At 44.3% G+C, this 18,750-nt stretch overlaps 1 long non-coding RNA gene across 1 annotated transcript in view; it reads left to right on the forward strand.

The window, feature by feature from the left end:
• Positions 1-230: 230 nt before the first annotated feature.
• Positions 231-18,750, forward strand: part of LOC142820948 (uncharacterized) — a 186,890-nt gene continuing 168,370 nt past the window's right edge. Inside the window, exon 1 of the long non-coding RNA XR_012897977.1 lies at positions 231-319. This is a non-coding gene — a long non-coding RNA (uncharacterized LOC142820948). The remainder of the gene's footprint in view (positions 320-18,750) is intronic.

The raw sequence follows: 18,750 nt of genomic DNA on the forward strand, positions 1-18,750 counted from the left end.
GCATTGGCCCTTGAAGACCAGAACTAAGGCCCTGAGCGGGGGCTAGGAACAGAGAAGCCAGCTGAAGCTGTTAGGCTAATGAGAGCCCAGCTGGCAGCTATACAGAGAAGCCCGGTTGGCTCGGAGAGCCCAGCTGAAGCTGTTAGGGCGAGAGAGGGCCCAGCTGGCAGCTATATATAGAGAAGCACAGTGCTTAGAAGGGGGCCAGTGAGGGGCTGATTGTGGAGGAAGCAGGAGCTCCCAGGAGGGAGACCCGCTGGGGATAGCCAGCAAGGGCTGGGAGAAGGCCAGCTAAGGCTCCCCTGGCTAGGGGCCAGAGGTAAGGCCCCGGGTTTGGAGGCGGATCACAGCGTGGCTTAGGTAAGCGAGGTCGAGGAGATAATCCCAATGCCAATGATGAGCAACCCATACAGACTGTAACTTACCCTGAGGGGGCTATATGAGGACAGTTGGGGGCACTGAGGCACAGTGGGGGCTTGCACCCTGACACCCCCCCTAAATCACTGCTCATCTTTTTAAAATCCTTAAACTCTGGCATGCTTCAGTTTACCTGTCTGCTTAAGAGGGGACAGTAATATTTATGTTCCTCATGTTGATGTGTGACAAGATTAGGGATGTAATAGTGTAGTCAATTAACTAGACTATGTACATTACCCTTCCCCTCCCCCACCAGTTAATTTTTTAGCCAGCTGGCCAGCAGCCTGGCTCAGTCCTGGTTTGTGATGGGTCCAGGACCTAACCCTGCTGCGGTTCGGCATTTAAAGGGTATTAGGAACAGGGCGGTCAGGCAGCCTGGTTTAGTTCTGGCTAGTGCTGGGTCCAGAAACTCAGACCTCCCTGCCTCCAAACAGGGGCTGTGTCATGTTACTGGCCAGTAACGTGACAGGCTGCTGCCACCCCATGCTGCTGTATCGGAGGCAGCAGCACAGGGTGGCAGCTGCCGGTCCATGAGGGGAGCTGGTTTTAAAACTGGCTCCCCTTGCATACCAGCTCCTACCTGGCACCTCACGCTACTGCCTCTGATACAGAGTGGTAAGGGGCTTCTTGGGAGTGGGACTGGAGTGCACTGGCTGCTGGCCCCACTCCTAGGGACTATAGAATAGCTGTGTAACTGATAAGAATTCATGAGGTTAATCAACTATTCAATTAACCAATATTTAACATCCCTAGACAAGAGTGGCTATTTCCTGCAATACCCTTGGGAGTCGTCTTTGAATTATGTTGAGTATCTTTGGGATCCTTTGTATTAAATTAATAGTTTAGGTACTACTGTGGGCCAGGATTATATGTAACATTGCAAGGTGGGAAATATGTTAGATCTGAGACCTGATGAGTTCAAAAGACTAAGCTGAAAAATATGCCAGACAAGAATTAATCTGGGGGTGGGGGGGAGGTTGGTTAACAGGTTTTCCTGAGGATATATAGGAAAAGTTACTGCAGATTCCCCACCTCTGATTATGCAAAACCACAGCCTTTTGAGGCTATGTCCCAAGGAAACAGTGATTGTCTGCTGATTACCTGTTCCTCCATGTTAGCGATCATAGGCCAAGCTATTTAAATAAACAGGCTGTTTTGCCTAGCTTGTGTTCTGGCTCTGAAGCCGCAACCTGCGATGAACTTGTAAACACAAAGAAAACCTAGCTGTGGGTTTTGAAGGACAGACATCTATCGGAGCCTGAGTTTGGGAGGGAGGGGACACAGAGTCTCAGATCCAGCCCTTCGGCTTGGCCCAGGTGGTGGTTGCTGCAATCGTAGGGGCTAAAAGAGCTTGCAGAACCCCTATGAAGAAAGAGGGGAGGGTGACAGTCGTAACTGGGGGGAGAGATGTTTCCAACATTTGAATTGCATATTTTCCACTTCTATAGTTCTTCAGTTTCGTGGCAACCACACAGGTATTCCCCCTTGGTGGTCCACCAAAAGTAAGTTCTCAGCTCTTTCCCTTCCTCCTGACCAGGATTTTTACTAGGCAGCACAAACTCCCTGCCCACACGGCGATATCTGCAGCATGCCAGACTGCCTGGGCAGCCGTCAGCTGCACTTAGCTCTTTTCTCCAAAGGCTAAGAGCAGTAACTGCCAGGATTTCCCACAAGTTCCCACCCAGCTCCTGAGAAGCAAACATGTTTATTATTAAGGTGAAAGTATTATGGAGAACACCTATTAAAAACAATAAGAAGTTCCTCCTCCTCCATTGCTTGAAAGAAGGAAACAGGCCACTCGCAGGCTGTGGCACTCTTGTCCTTTTGATTTGGAGTGCTTCACTTACACACACATACCTAGAGAGAGGTGGACTTGGTAAGAGGTAGAGCCAGAAGGCCATATCTCATGACTAAACCAAAGGACTGCGGTAGTTAACGCTGAGGAATGTTGTACAAACGAAGTGAATTGTCTGCCTTCAACCCAAGGCCGCCTTGAGACGTAAGCTTTGGCGGCCCAATGACTACAGTGTTAGAACACTTCAATTGCTCCCTTTGTCCTGCCCGCTCCCCCACCGGAGGGCCTGTGCAGGTTACATGTACCCAAGGAATGTTTCGGGTGGAGCTGAGAACTGGATCCAGGTCTTCTGTCGCCACGACCTTCCTTCCTCTCAAACCGAACTTGACTGACCATTCAAATTGAGTTACCCCACGGGTGTTGTGAAGCTTAATTAATGTTTGTAAAGTGTCTTGAATTCCTTGGGCAGAAGTGCAAGGCTGATTATTATTATTACTAATAACAGATGAGCCCCTGAAACAACCTAGCACAGTAAAATGAATTAGCATGAAGGAAGCAATCAACAACAACAAATCAAACCAGCAATGCCATCATTGCCTTGGGCAATATATGCAGTTGGTGGTCTGACAGATGTGACAGATGAATCCACTGATATTCCTCTCAGTCATTTCCATTGCAAATTAAACTGTCTACCATGTCCTCATAACAGCAATCTCTCAGCCAAAAATCACCTGCAGCATCAATTTGCCTGTCCCAGGTGAGCCATCTTAACCCATGTTTACAGGCCAAGTCCAATCTTGATGTAAACAGGTACAATTCCCATTGAAGATTTGGATTCTTTGAGGATTTAGCAGTGTAGTGAGCAGATTAAGCACCAATCCCATTATGACAATATCACACAGAGCTTTTTGAGCAAAACTTTTTGACCAACATCATTTTTTGAGAGGAAAAAAATAGATTCAGTGACATGAACATATTCCAGGATTTTTTATTGATCTTGCCAAATTGTTAAAATTCCCCCAAAGTAAATGTTTTGTTTCAATACTTTAACAAAGAAAAGTTTCAAACTTTTCATTTGAAATAATTTTAATTGTGATTGTTCATCCCATTTCACAAAAATGCTGAAAATCCAAACAAAATGCTTTGGCATTTTTTGTATTGAAAATGAAATGTATTTCAGAATTTGCATTCACTGAAATTTTAGAAAAATCTCCTTGTGGTTTGACCCCCAATATTATTCTCAATTCTTTTGTTATATTTCCAGTGAATTAAAAGATGTCTATTGTTTACCCAGCTTTACATGAAATCCCAACTGAGAACATTACCCTACTGGACTAGGGGATATAAATACACAGGAGGAGACAAGTCTCTGCTCCATGGAGTTTATAGTCTAAGTTCTCAAGACAAAGGCACAAAAAGGTGAAGTGACTTGTCCAATGTCACTCAGCAGCTTTGTGCAAGAACTGGGAATTGAACTACTGAATTGTAGCCCAGTGCCCTAACTACTGAAACATGTTACCTCTCAGTAGCTAATGGCCTCCTATTCATCTGTGGACTTGAATTCTGTCGGGGGATGGGGGGTGGAGAGCAATCTGGGGCGTGAGATATCAGGGAGCAAGATTACAAGTCATGGGAGTTGCGAAATCAGGTGGGATGCAGGTTGATCCCCCATCTAGTCACTAATATTGCTTATGTTTTTAATTTGAATTTAGTGGGATTTCACTTGCTTTCCACTGTGACTTGTAATAGGTCTGCAGCCTTTAAATAGCCAGTTACTCCAACAGAGAAGCAGTAAAGCAAGATGCCTTACCCTATCTTAGTGTTACCCATATGCTGAGGCAGCCTAACCCTAAACTCTGCTTCCAAAGTTTCCTTACAGGTCCTGAAAGGCAGAGAACAGCTGTAGCATAGTGCATTGTGAACATGTCCCTTGCCCTTGTTTTATGTCCCTCACTCCAAGGCCTAAGGCAGAAACTTTCTGCAGATTGTATGCTGGTTAGAGTTCTCTCCACCCCATGGAGGGAGCATTGTAGGGAACATTTCTACCATTCTGTGTGGCCATTTTTCCTGCAGTGGCATAAAAGGACCTTAGTAACTCAGGCTACGTCTAGACTGCCACTTTTTTCGGAAAAAGGTACGTAAATTGCACTCCGCAATTTGCGTACCTTTTTCCAATCGTTTTTTGGAAGAGGCTTTTCCAAAATGTGGCCTGTCTACACTAGGCCAAATTTTGGAAAAAACCTCTTTTGGAAGAGCCCTTCCTTATGGCATGATGAAGATAGGGCTTCTGAAAGAGCGCATTTGTTCTTCTGCAAAAAATGTCCCTGGATGTGGCGGATACATGGTGGTATCTCGGAAAAACTCCACAGTCTAGACATAGCTGCAGAGTTAGATCCAAAACAAAATACAGGACTATGTAGCATTTTAAAGACTAACAAGATGGTTTATTAGGTGATGAGCTTTCGTGGGCCAGACCCACTTCCTACATCAGTTGGATCCAAAGCATTCAATGTATATACCACATTGCAGCAGCAAATTGCTGTTACAGACATGCACATTTTTAAAATCCTTCTCTCAGTTGTGACTCCTGGTAATAGACAAGTTATTTCATCCTAATACAATAAAGATGGAAGATAAGAGAGGCTTCTTTAGATAAATTTCAGCTTGAAAATCTGCAAGCTGCTATGTTCTGAGCATGCCATTACATCACACCTATTACAGAGGAAATTAGTGAGGAACAAACCCAGAGAGGTTTTCATCCTTAAGGGCGTGAGTACACAGCAGGGCTTAACTCGAAATGAGCTACGGAAATTGAGCTACGTCAATTGTGTAACTTACTTCGAAATAGCTTATTTTGAAATTGGGAGTGTCTCCACAGCACTTACTTCAAAATAGGGCACTCTTCCTCCGACTTCCCTTACTCCTCGTACAAAGGGGGTTACAGGAGTCTGAGAAGTCTTCCAGCTTGACAGTATTTCAACATTATTTCAAACTAACTGCTGGCTGTGTAAATGCAAACAAAGTTATTTCAAAATAATGTTGCTGTGTAGATGTACCCTAAGTGACCATCATCACCTTCCATTTTTCCAGAGATGTGAGACTTCCACTCTCCTTTGGTTTAACAGTCCAAATAGCAATGTTTCTGACATAGGGAGGTCTCTCGCTTCCCCGGTAGTATGGTGAGTGGGACTTGATTGTTCTGGGATTGTCTACACCTTTCTTGATGCTGCATACTCATGGGCTTCATTGTTTGTTCAAAATGCTGTTTTCTGGCACCCCAGGACAGGATTTTTGTAAACTGGAGATACTGGAAGTCGATACCACTTTTTTGAAAAATACTTATTTAGTAAGGTTCAGTTCAGATGAACAACTAGCATGATTGGATCCAAGCATCAGGTACCTGTGTCTGAGTGGCCAGGAGATCTAATGATAGCAGGCAGATGTCTGGATCTTGATGAGCAATATAGGGAAGCTATATGAGTTTTCCTTAGGTATGGCCTGGTTCTGAAACTGGTTTAACTTTCTGCAGAAGAGATTTGTTAACCTTGAGTGTCAGCTTATGGGGGGCAGGTTCTGACTTTATACTACAGTTTTGAACAACACTTAGTATATTTGAGGCTCTGGGTGCTATTGTAATATTTATCATAGTAAATTCCTTGTTCTCCCAGTAAGTTTCAAACCCCTAGAAAAGCGCTTTTTGTTGAGTGATAATATGTAAGACTTGAGATTAAGGGTTAAAAAGGAACCCTACTGTGGGTCTCTTGCGTCTTCCTCTGAAGCATCTGGTGGTGACAATTGCTGGAAAAAGGAGACTAGCTGGACTGTGGGTGCGATCCATTATTACAACTCCTTTGTCCTGCTGCTGAGCAACTTGCAGAATCACAACCCAGGTTACTGGATTCATTCATACTAATGTGCATGGATGTGAAATGACTGGATGCAAATCAAATACTGTATGAAAAAACTTGTTTTAACCTTCTTGGCTCCTGCCTTCTGAACCATGGTCTCCCCAACACCATGAATATTCACTCTTCAGCATGGCCTGAAAACTGCCTTTGTCTTTTTAAGCGCTGACTGGTTATCCTGGTTTTATTCATTTCCAGCTGTTCATGAAAGGCAAATACTAGCTATCGCACCCATCATTAAAACCATCTGTGCCCCCCCCACCTTTGCCTCATATTCTGGGGATAGAATCTACATACTTGGTTAATTTTATTAAATATATTGAAAGCTTCATGCCAAGGGTGGGCCTGGTGTGTAATACATAGAAGGGGCGGGAGTGAATGGCACATGTGCCTTGAGTTTAATTGACACCAATTCGGGAGGTGGAGGGCCAGGTTCTGTGCTGCCTCATTCAGCTGAGAAGACACAGCTTTGAGGGGATTGTCAATGGGTGAGCTAAAAGTGACTTCATGCCACATTTGAACCTCCTTAGTTCTAGCTCGCCAGGGATTGCTCTAATTTATGGCTTACTGTGGGCTGCCCATCATTCCAAAATGAGTTAGATTGCAAAGCACACAAGCCACTCCCTCTCCTCCCACCCACTTGAATTGTCCCCGCCTGGCCCTGTACCTGTTCCAAGAGCCATCCTGCAGGGTGGGTAGGGCCTTATGAACTTTGAAAATGCCCTATTTCAGCCCTCTACGTTGCTCGAGAGGCCAATACCCAGACTTCCAAGTTTTAATCCTTCCTCCCAGTGTTTTCTAGTGTGAGTTAATCTCTTCACGACATGTCTGGCTGTTTATTTAATGAGACGGGGCGAGTCCTCTGTTGGTACATTTCACAAACCATCTGAGTGGAAATCATAAAGCCACTAAAGAAGTGTGGCGAGCAAATAAACCAGCCATTATGGTAATGTGGAGTTTTTACAGACACTACTATTGGCAAGCTTTTGAACTTCTCTGTTCAATAGGATTTCCAGTTCCTTCTGATCTCCAGCTATAACATAATGCACTGTTGTGGGTTATTTATTCCCATAGAGACTGCTTTGATCTCATCTTTAGGTGCAGGGTGCATTTTTTCTCTGAATTAAAACTGAGCATCCCAGTTATTTGGGGGGGGGGGGAGTTATTTGCTCCAATTCCCACTGATAAATATTACACTTTTGAGATTCTGTTATAGTTGCAAACAAATCTGAAAACTCCTCTTCCCAAAACTTTTCTGATGCTACCAGTTCTGTCCTACCAGCTCCTAGCTATCCGGAAAGAGGGGCCTTAAGAAGGAAATTAAGAATGGGTGCTGATTGGCTGTGATAGCTGTAGTTCAATCAGAGAGATTCAGTTGTGCTACCTACTTGACTTTGGCACACACAAAGGAATGTGCTTCTGAATTTTAATTTAATCAAACAAATGGCTGGTAAATTGCAATTATGTGACACCTCTTCTTGGGCACTGCAGTATCACACTTGCTTTAACATTTCAAAGGCCAATTGAAGTCTGCAAGTGTTGCTTCCCTGTTGCACAAATGCATAAAGTGATCCACAGAAAGGGTAAGTGGGTTGCTGAAGGTCACATGATAGGTGTGTAATGGGCCAGGATACACCTCCAGAATCAAAACTTTCAGGCCTGGTCTATACTAGAGCAGGCAGATCGGCTTAAGATATGGAACTCCAGCTAACAGAAAATGTTGTGCATTTTGTGTTGCTATAGTCAGCTTTCCTTAAGATGAGCTGTGGTGGCATCCACACAGGGGGAGGCCAATGGGAGCACAAGGAGGAGTACTAAATGCTGGCGGGGGCTGACCTCAGCATTCAATATATGGGTCTATACTAGACCAGCTAAATCAAATGCTAGATCGACCTTAGGCGTGTCGATCTTCTCATAAGTATAAACGTGGCCTAAGAGTTCAGACTCACCTAGGCTGAATCTACTCCTCTAAAGTCTGGAGTTATGTTAGACATGCATATGACCCTAATAATTTATCCACATATATCTGAACCATTGTAGGTTATCTTCATCCACTGCCATATTCTGTATGTTCTTCCTATCCATAAAGTTATCTCTCTGGCATTATCTAATCCAATACTCTTCAGAACTTCCCTACTAGTACTCAATGTTACCCGTAATCACACACCTCTCATCTCATGTCAACTCATGTCCTTATTGGGACAGTGTAGTCCAAAAGTCCATAAGAGATCCAAATCTCTCGACTGGCTTGACCCAACATGTACTATTTTACTTTACAATAGTTTTTTACTATTTCTTTTGCTTTCTTTTAGTCCATGTATATTGATCATTAGCTGTTGTCTTTTTTTTTTTTATTTTACTCCTGTAAGAGTCACCAGAATCTAGTAAATTAGGCTCCTTGGAAAACTTTATATCAGGTGGTGGTTGTGGTGTGTAACTTTTCATCTGTTTTAGATGTATTAGACGTAAATTAGATATATTTCTTCTTGAAGGGGAGGAAAATGTTTCTTTTCTTGCAAAGTTCCCATCATAATCAAACTTGGGTTCAACTGGATGTACAACACTTTGCAAATTCAGTTCAGATCTTCAAAGACTTGATACAATTTCTATTTTTTTCTTTGAAGCAATTCATTTTTATATTTGGTTTTGGCTAAAGATATAAATAAAGTTGAAAACATGATAAACATTTTAAAAAGTCGCTTTTGTAATCTTGGCTCGTGAGTTTAAATAACTAAGGATGCTTCAGGATTTGCGTTTCCAATCAGAGACAATTTATAAGAAAGCGCACTTTTTATTTTTAAATACTGAGCTCCTACACTCAGAAAAACCCAGCCATGTAAATTGTCTAAAGTGGCACACACAATTTAAGGCTCCTGAAATCAGTAGACACATATGAAACTCATAGCCATAGGCACTCTAAAAATTAACATTTAAAACAAAACTCACAAGCTGTAGATTTGATCCCGTGTTTAATTATGCTCCCTGCACAGGAAATTATTAAGATGGTGAGGTTAAAATGACCAAAACTTTGTGTTGGAACTTTAAATAACCTCACTTTCAGCAAAGGCGATTCAGGTAAAATGTTTGTTTTTGTCTGTTAATATTTGGAGTGTGGCAGCAAAATAAAGTAGACTTGGAAGTGTCTGAAGTTGGAAATGTATCCCAGGCCTTCAATTCTGTGGCAAATAATTGGGCCCTGAAGGAATTGGCTGTTAAAGTTGTTCTCCTTCTTAAGGTATGTGTATGTTGGCACTATTTCTCTTACTTGCCTCACAGCAATACATTTTGACAAACCCCCCAAGGACTCAAACCTCAAAGTAGAGGAGACAGTATGGCTGTAAGTTAAATGTTCCAGTTAAAATCACCCACAGCTTCATTCAATTAAGATGTCCACAAGGGAATCAACTCCAAACATTTTAGAAAATTCCCTGGTACTTTTAAGAAGGCAAGTTCACTGGCAAGTTTTTATCATCTCGCCAGTATGTCACCTGAGACATCAACCTTTCTGCAGGCCTTAAACCGTATAGCAAGGTTGCTGTTTCACTACGCCTGTCCCAGTATGTAGTGGTATAATGTGTATTTGTTTAAGCAATATGTATTAGGTTTGCAGCAGGATTGGGTTTGATGCATCATATGCCATATACTGTAGACTTCTGATAATCCGGAACCTCTGGGACCTAGGTGGTGCCGGATTATCAGATATGCCGGACTATCAGGAAGTACTATAAGATGGTTATATATACTGTATACATTATATACTGTATATAAAGTGCTCTTAACCCTTTTTATTGTACATCCTGTATACAGTATACTATAATGTTTTAGTTTTTTTAAGCCTTTTTTACCCTTTTTGCTCAGTTCAGCTGCTGCCGCTGTTACCTTGTGATTCATTTTTTGCCGAAGCTCGCTCACTAGGCTCTTGCCATTTTGATGCCGGACTATCAGGAGTGCCGGATTATTGGATGCCAGACTATTGGGCTACGTCTACACTGGCCCCTTTTCCGGAAGGGGCATGTAAATTTCACTAGTCGTCGTAGGGAAATCCGCGGGGGATTTAAATATCCCCCGCGGCATTTAAATAAAAATGTCCGCCGCTTTTTTCCGGCTTTTAAAGTAAGAATAAGAGCCTCCGGAAAAGGGCACTTTTTCCGGAGGATCGGGGCCAGTCTAGACGCTCTTTTCCGGCTTTTTTAAAAGCCGGAAAAAAGCGGCGGACATTTTTATTTAAATGCCGCGGGGATATTTAAATCCCCCGCGGATTTCCCTACGACGACTAGTGAAATTTACATGCCCCTTCCGGAAAAGGGGCCAGTGTAGACGTAGCCTTGGAGTTTTACTGTACTGCTTATTTTGTATTTCTGAAGCTTAAGATCATTATATTTCGCTGAGTAACAGAGTTCTGGATAAAATGCATTTCCTTCAGGACAAGTAGAATTTTAAGGTTAAGCACAAGTATGGGTCAAATTTACAGATGAGTCCAAGTGATTTAGGAGTCTGTATACCATTTTTTTCTCCCAAAAGTGATTTAGTAGCCTAAGACTCTTGAGGTGTGTCTAGACTACATGGCTCCATCAACAGAGCCATGTAGATGTGTACTCGGCAAAGGGAAACGAAGCGGTGATTTAAATAATTGCCACTTCATTTACATCAAAATGGCCGCCGTGCTATGCCGATCAGCTGATTGTTGGCACAGCGCGGTGTAGTCTAGACGGGGGATCAGCCGACCCCAGATCCCTTTGTCGTTAGATCCTATAAGCCTTATTTCATGAGGCATAAAGGATCTGATGACAAAGATCTGGGGTCGGCTGATCCCCCGTCTAGACTACCACGCTGTGCCAACAATCAGCTGATCGGCATAGCACGCTGGCCATTTTGATGTAAATGAAGTGGCAATTATTTAAATCACCGCTTCGTTTCCCTTTGCCGAGTACACTCATCTACATGGCTACGTCGACGGAGCCTTGTAGTCTAGACGCACCCTCGGAGAAGAAGGATGGCCCAGTGATTAGGGCAGGTGTCTGACTTGTGAAAGTTGGTTTCAATTCCCTTCTGTGTCACAGACTTCCTAAGTTCAAGCTCATCTGAGGAAGTGAGTCTTTTTTCTCATGACACTATATATTTTTGTTCGTCTCTGAGGTGCCACAGGGCTACTCATTGGTTTTTAAAGTTACAGACTAACACAGCTTCTTTTCTGAGACTATATCACAGGGGTAACGAGAATAAGTACATTCAGTGATGGGAAACATGCAGTGATCTAAGATCACCAGGTTAGTCCTGCTGACTGTTAGTGGGAGCGAGTCATTCAAGTGCCTAAGTCACTTTTAGAAGTTGGCCTTAGACACAAATCACCCAGACACTTTTAAAATGTTGAATTCTATGTATATAATACATCTCAGATCCATGTGGGCAAATCCTTACACCTATGCAGTGCTCCGCTCTCTGTAATAGGGCTTGCATTAGCCTAAGGGTCCAGCCGTATGGATTCAAAGTCGGGACTGAAGTCTATGTTTAGAGCTATTCCAAATGGTGGTGCTCATCATCAGGGCTCAACAAATAACGTAATCTACTCGCCTGGAGCGAGTAGATTACAACCCGGAAGAGCCGACGCAGAACCGCGTGAAACCGCGCGGCTGGCAGGTGGGGCTCACCGCCGCTTGGCAAGCCCTAGTCATCATTATGTCTACATGGGGCCAAATGTTAGAAAAAACTCCTCTTTTGGGAACATCCCTTCTTCCTTGTAAAACGAGGTTTACAGGGATGCCGAAAAATGCATCTACTTTCCTATTTTTTTTTTTCAGAAAAGCAGAGGCATTCCTTGGATGCAGCAGAGCTTTTCTGGGATACCTCGTGGGATGAGGTTTACCGGGGCGGTTGACAAATGCCTTTGATGTCGACTGCGGAGCGTCCAGACTAGCGCGCTGAGTTGACAAACAGCTGATCGGCTCAGCGCGGCAGCCATTTTAATTTAAATGAAGCGGCAATTATTTAAATCGCCGCTTCATTTGGGTATGTCTAGTACACTAATCTACATGGCTCTGGCGATAGAGCCATGTAGTCTAGACATACCCTAAGAGAACAGAAAACTTAGGAGTCACGATGAAAGGTCAGTGGGATCTAAGCAAGTGTGAGTCTGAAACATGATACAATTTTAAATGAGCATGTCAGCACAATAAATGGCAAAAAGCATGTCCCCTCTCCCAAACAGATACATGAAGGTATATGGAATAAGCCCCTTTTTCCATTAGGGTATTTTGTGTCCACATAACTAATGCTTGACAACTGTAATTCTGAATGCTCACAAAATACACACATGGCCGGGACATAAAGAGAACAGGGACACTAAAGGATGGCTAAATAAATTACAAATCTTATAGATCAAACCTTTTACCAGGTGCCCAAATGGAAATTTATGTTAAATAACATTAGCATCAATTGGATCAGCTACTTAATGGACTAAGACTTTCATGTCTAGCAGCTTGCTCGATTCAGAAATCTTACTGTCAGTTGCAGACAACTTTAATCAAGTAGCATCTGGCTCTTGCTATAGAGCAAAGGAACTAAATGCTGTCAAAAGTTCCATTTTGTTCACTTAGCTAAAGAAACCTTAAAGGGTTTCAGCTCCTGTAAGTTTGTGACCTCGGGGAACAAGGCCAAGGTTTTCTAGGGCTCAGTCCTATCAGGTGTTGAGATCCCCAGTCCAGTCCAACAAAACCCTTAGGGCCAGATTTACAAAAGTCTTAGAGGCCAAAACATTCAGAAAAGCAATTTTGAAAATCCCATTAGGCACCTAGGGCACGTCTACACTAGGAAATGATTTCAAAATAACTTAATTTGAAATAATACCTCCCAAAATAACTATTACAAAATAGCGTGTCCACACTATAGGGAAGCTTCAAAATTAGTCTGAGGCAGGCTCCCCTAATGTGGATGCGCTCCCTCAAGTTAAAGCCCCAAGGAAGCACTGGGGAGCAATTACTTTGAATGACTCTGGGGAGTGGTTATTTCAAAATAGCAGCAGTGGCAAATCTACACTAACGCTATTTTGAAATAACTAAGCGCATACATATTTTCAGTCAATGGGACTTAAGCTCAAACTTAGGTGCTGTGGTGAATCCAGCCCATGCAAAATAAGGCAGAAGCATCTTATGAAGGGTGTGACCATGTTGGTTCTCTGCACTTCATCATAATCAAAATGAATAACTATTGTATCTCATGAACCTCTCATTTGTGAATCACTGAGGTACTCGAAGAAAGGGGTTCAGGATCAACCCACAAAGGGGTGAACTGGTACTAATCCGATATAGACTGTGTCCACTCCAAATCAATTGAAATGTGTCAGAAAATGTAGTTTCATCAGAACCAAAAGATTTTGTGGGAACATGTTGATTTTAGTTCTTTTTTTCATGGACATAATTGTTTTGACATTTTCCTTTTTCATTGCAATAATGTAATTTTTAAAGGTTTCTGCTTTTGTATTACAGTAAAATATTCTAATGTTATGTACATTATATTTACCATTTTCTTTTATTTAGTGTATTGAAACTAAACATGCTGACGATTATGAATTTAACTTTAGCTCCATGGAAAACTTTGGGTTTTCTTTCTGAGATGGAATGAAAACAAATTTCAAAACATTGGAGTGTCCCAGGGAACAAATTCCATTTTCTGACCAGCTCTAATTAACTAGTGTTATCAGTCAGTGTTGTTAGTCAGGGTTTGGGGTTTGTCCTGATGGGTCCTGACAGGTCCTCTACTCCGTCAATGGTGATAAACTTTTGGCTGCGTCTATGCATGTGTTTGCTCCCGTCTAGTGCATTAACCATGCACAATTAGTTAACACAGACTTCCAAGAGAGCCCCCAGAGACCACGAATCACATGAGGATCAAAATGACCAGAGCAGGTTTATTGCCAAATGACACACAATAATAGTTGTCAAGCGAACAAAGTCACTGCTGCACCACTACACCTTGGCTGAGAGCTGTTTACACTGGCCCCTTGAATTTCCGGAAAAGCAATGACTATCTACTGTAAAATTGTCAGTGTTTTTCCGGAAAAACTATGCTGCTCCCGCTGGGGCAAAAGTCCTTTTTCCGGAAAACTGTTCCGGAAAAGGGCCAGTGTAGACAGCCCAGTAGTCTTTTCTGGGGAAAAAAGCCCCGATCGCGAAGATGACGATCGGGCTTTTTTCCGGAAAAGCGCATCTACATTGGCCACGGACGCTTTTCTGGAAAAAGGGCTTTTCCGAAAAAGCATCCTGCCAATGTAGACGCTCTTTTTCTGGAAATACTTATAATGGAAAACTGTTCTGTTTTAAGCATTTCCGGAAAAGGGTGTCAGTGTAGACATAGCCCTTGTGTAAACTGTTACTAACCCTCAACTTACTACAATTATTACTGAAGACACAATGCGCTTCATAAAAATGGGACTTTACTTTTATGCCTCTGTGCTGGGAGAGCCAAGGATTAGTAGATGCTCTAAATATTAATATTAGTGGCTGTTCTTAATGTTAACTGTACTGGGGTGCCCAGCTCATTTAATTTAAAACAGCGATTGCCAGGACATTGACTGCATCTTTTGGCCCCGAATTTGACTGAATTGAAACCAGTGATGCCTAGAAAAAAGGCTCAGCTGCCTTTTGTCTGGGCCTATTCAGTTCCTCCTAGATGTCAACATCTTCAAATACTTTGGTTTTTACCCTCTGTTCTCAGAGCTTCTTGGAATTTCAGTGTGTTACATTAGTGCCCATTTACAGTAGCACGTACTATGGACTTTGCCACGCAGCTGTCAGAATGAGCTAAATCTTTCTTTCTCTTGGAAGGTAATGAAATATGAGCTACATGTTTCTGGTCATGGCTCCTAGAAAGGGGGAAATGATACATTGTGAAGTCTTACCAAGAGCAAAAGAGGGTCAGGGACATGGGATAAAAATAGACCCTATGCTCTCATTGCCCTGTTCCATCCCGGGAGTGAGGTTAGGTGTTTACAGGTTCAGCTGCAGTTTCATCAGGGGTTTTATGAATCCCAGAGGAACCTAACTGTGATATTTGGGCACCTAAGGCAGCAGCTAGTCACCTAAATTCTTTTGTGAATCTCGCCCCTGATGTCTAATTCACTTCTGAGCTGGGTGGGCGTGGTTCTGTGGGCCCCAGGGTAAGGTGTAAAGGGGGCCGGCCTGCAGCCAGAAGGGGTGGGTCTGGGCAGACAGCACTAAGCACTGCTCAGTCCCCTGTTTTGAACCCTTCCCCCACAAGCTCTCAGATTTTCATAGAGTGGTGCTTTGGCAACAACTTAAAAGGACCCGGGCTCTAGTCGCCACCACTCCCGCAGTAGCATTGGCAATGGGTGGGAGTCCTACGCCCCTTTTAATCGCAACTTCCTCCTTTGCTCCCCACTGCCCTCCCCCCCTTTAAGTGGACCTGTTTCTGAAATGGGATTTAGCAATCCAATGCAAGATAATAGCCGAGGAACCTGATCTCTGTTGTGGGCAGTGGTGCTGGGCAGCTACACCCCTCCATTACCCCATCTGCACCGTCGTCATTCCCTAGAGCTGGGGCTGGTGACCAGGGGACACAGGCAGAACCCCATGTATGGGGCTAGGAGCCAGGACCCTGGGCCTAGCAATGATGCCCCGGGCATCAGGCTGGTGCCTGCATGGGAGCTAGGGCCAGCAGCAGAGCCCCCAGGCTACAGTGGTCCAAACAGCCAACTGCAAAGCTGGCTGCTGGAACTTGGGGCATAGAACCTGGGGGGTGCTACAACACTCCCCCCACTCCCGCTTTCCATGCCTGTGATCCTGGGACCAACATGGCTACAAGAATAATGCATGTTAAACATCAGGACCTGTGTTCCCACAATGCTGAACACCCTGGACGAGCCTACTCATAATAAATATGGAATATCAATTATTGCTTTTAGTGCCTGACATTAAACCTTGACTCCTAAAACTTTTATTGTATGCTTTTAAAATCCTGAAATATCTATAACTGTACACTATTTAATAATAGGTTTTAAATGATTTAGTGTAGTGTTTTAAATAAATACATTGAATCTCAAAACTAAAAGATGAAGAGCACATTAACAGAGTTGTCCATGTAGCCCCATCATTATTATATTTAAAGGACACAATCTAGAATGCAGTTGATGAAGAGTTCATTGCTTAAAAGGTTATTTTCCTAAAAATAAAAAGGACCCAAGTGTTGTTCTTAGTGACAAGGCTCATTTCTCTTGCCTATGAGGGACAATAAGCATGAGATTTGAAAGGTCATCGGTCCTTTTGTATGTTAATAAACAATTAATGTGGCTGAAGGGAAGATGTGGCATCCAGTTTTTCAGTAAGAATTTTGGATAAAATTAACCATTCATGACAAGTCAAGAATACTTAAACCAACACGTCCTGGCTCATTTCTCAGCCATCATTTCAAACTCTGTAAAAATATATATAAATTGTTTAATCAACTTCCAGTAACAATTATTTTTTATTAACAAGCACCTTCTGGGGCTTCAGTTCGCCCTGGAGATTAGTTCTTGTATTGCAGCATTTCATAACTGATAAGAAAAAGAGAATGACTGACTGAAAGTTCCTTCCAGGCAGTTATATTTCATATGCATACACTGTCAGATGTGCATAGAATCTAAATATGCTTTTACTTCAGTCATTTTGTAGCACTCGTAGCAACAGAATTTCATGCACTCTCGTAATTACAGCCCTTCCCTCCCACCCCATCCCATTACTACTGCACAGCAACTGACCATCTGGTCAACATTGTGAAAGTAAAGTCACCAGCCTAATGGATGTAAGCACCTTGCCTGCTTAATGGCAAATATTGAAGTCTAAAGGGCACACACAAAAGGTTAATGCTCGGTGTTGTGCAGGCTAGCAATCGCTTTTCTAATCATTAGGAAACACACTTTATATATGTGAAATGATTTCTGCCTTGTATACCACTTCATTTGGCTGTTGCAATATTTCCCGTTGCCTGTAATGAAATCTGAATTATTCTTTATTAGCAGACTTACATTGCCTGGGTCCTTCAGGCCGGGCCTTGGGGATATGGGAGGAGGTGCTGGGGGCCAGAGGTGTAATCCCCCCTCAGACCATCCCCGTAGCCCACCCAGAGCCTATTCTCTCCCCCTCTGATCTCCCCAGCTGCCAGGGGCCTGCTCTTTCCCTCTCCTTCAGTGCTGCAGCCAAAGGCTAGGAAGGGGGAGTTTGGGATAGGGGGGCTACTTACCCGTGTGCTGGCAGGCAAGAGGGCAGAACTCCAGCCCTGCTGGCCACTCCTTGGTAGTGTGGCTGCCCCCTGCGGAGAGGAAGCTCTCCCCTGTGGTTTCTCTGTCCCACTCTCATATCACATCCCTCCAAACAGCAGCCCCTCCCATTGCAAGTTATGGAAAACAGTCCTTTTCCTGGCACTTCTGGTTGTCCTGGCACAACTCAACCTTGGCCTGGCTTTACGTCAGGAGAAGAGGAAGGTGCCTACCGAATTTGGTGGCCCTAACTCTCACTGGTTAGGAGGAGATCTTGGACAAATGGATTTGATGCCCAATGCTCTTCATCCTCCATGCCTGGCTGGGGCCTTGGGACCGACCCTCCTCTGCTGGTACCTGGCAACACGTATTCTCACAGTATAGTGTGTGTGGGGGAGGGAGGGGAGGGGCAGACAGGGTTGTAGCTTCCTTCACACACCAGATTTCTGTGATGGTTCACACTGGAGCATGTCCAGCAGCAGCCTTCCAGCCCTGTGCAGGAAGCAAGGGGCGGGGCCTTTTTCCATCTGAAAGGGGATGAGGGTAGGAGTAGGGATCACCTGGTCTGTGTTTCTTTCAGAGGTCATCTCTTCCCTTCTCCCCCCTCCCCTGTGGCTAGAAGCAGCTTGTCCCTTCCAGCTCGCACTGGGTAGAAAGGCAGCGGACACCTCCAAGCTGCTGCTGGCCAACAACATGATCCATCCACCTCCTGTCCCCTAGTTACAGAGCAGGCAGGAAGGGGTTAAACTCTAAGGCTGCTTTGAGCACCAAGGCCCAGGACACCTGACTGCAGGAGCTTTAGCGAACCAGGCCAGAGGGGTGGCTTAGCAGGGTTGGGTGCCTGAGGTGGAAGAGCCACCTCTCATGCCCTAGGGGACAGGACCTAGGGCTGGGACAGCATGTGAGGAGGGTGCTAAGATCCCCTGCATGGGGACCTGACACGTCAGGGTCCAGACAAGCTGAAGATAGCTTCCTCCCCACCACTCCAGCGCTTAGCTGAGAGATGGAGAAGCCTCCCTTGCCAGCGCTGTGTGGGGCTTTGGCACACGCAGGTCTTGACCCCTCCTGGCCAGCAACCCGGGCAAGAGTTCTTGAGCTTTTCCAAGCCCAGCCAGTGGCAGTGGAGGGAGGGGCCAGCCAGCCAGGGTGTCGCCGAACTGAAGTATCCGGGTTCTCAGCCACAGCACTGGGAGCGGGATGCACCTGCTGGGAGGGACAGGGAGACAGGCAGGGCTGAGGGGGCACAGCAGGGAAAGGACAGTGAGAGGGAAGCAAAGGCGACAACCTGCCCTCGTGCACACGCTGGCACGCTCCAGGGACTGCGCTGATGGACCAGCAGGGAGAGTGGCTGCCCCCACTCGCTGCAGCACTGCCCCATCACCAGC

Source organism: Pelodiscus sinensis, chromosome 28, assembly GCF_049634645.1.
Source record: "Pelodiscus sinensis isolate JC-2024 chromosome 28, ASM4963464v1, whole genome shotgun sequence".
In the NCBI taxonomy this organism is placed as follows: domain Eukaryota; kingdom Metazoa; phylum Chordata; order Testudines; family Trionychidae; genus Pelodiscus; species Pelodiscus sinensis.